This window comes from Egretta garzetta, unplaced genomic scaffold (assembly GCF_000687185.1).
Source record: "Egretta garzetta isolate BGI_Z169 unplaced genomic scaffold, ASM68718v1 scaffold186, whole genome shotgun sequence".
Classification (NCBI taxonomy): Eukaryota; Metazoa; Chordata; class Aves; order Pelecaniformes; family Ardeidae; genus Egretta; species Egretta garzetta.
The window spans coordinates 9,441-10,008 of NW_009259969.1; positions in this window are offsets into that span (position 1 = coordinate 9,441).

Here is a 568-nt window from a genome sequence, read left to right on the forward strand (position 1 = left end):
CCATTGCCGGGGCAGGCCAGCATGGGGGCGGACAGGGGCTGAGGGGCTGCCCCAATAACTGTGTGCTTGCTTCTTTCTTCCCTCTTTCCCCCCCAATTCCCTAATTATTCAGCGAAATTTTATATATATATAAATAATATATATAATTTCCCCTGCAATTCCTCCCCTCCTTCTTTCGGGGGGATGGAGGGCTGTTCCCAGGTGCTCTCCGAAAAGCAGCTTTCAGCAGGGAGCTTGAAGATACAACAACCCCCCGGGGAAAATTCATTCACCCACCCCCTAAGTCCCCCATGCATTGGCATCCCCAGTGCCTCCCTCCACCCCCAGCACCTTCCCCGGTGCCCCCCGGCCCCTGGGGCTTTCCAGCTGCTCCTGGTCACCATTTGGGTGGCTGGAGATGCTGTGCCCTCTGTCAGTGCTGCCTCGGGGGCAGAGCAGGTTGGAATTTCCCCTTCTGAGTTTGTTGGGGTCTTTCCACCTCTCCCGGCTTCAGTTTTCGGAGCTTCAGGGGCTGAGCTCCTCCTTTCTGGCCCGGGGGGGCCCAGGGGCACTGGCGAGGCAGCCATGC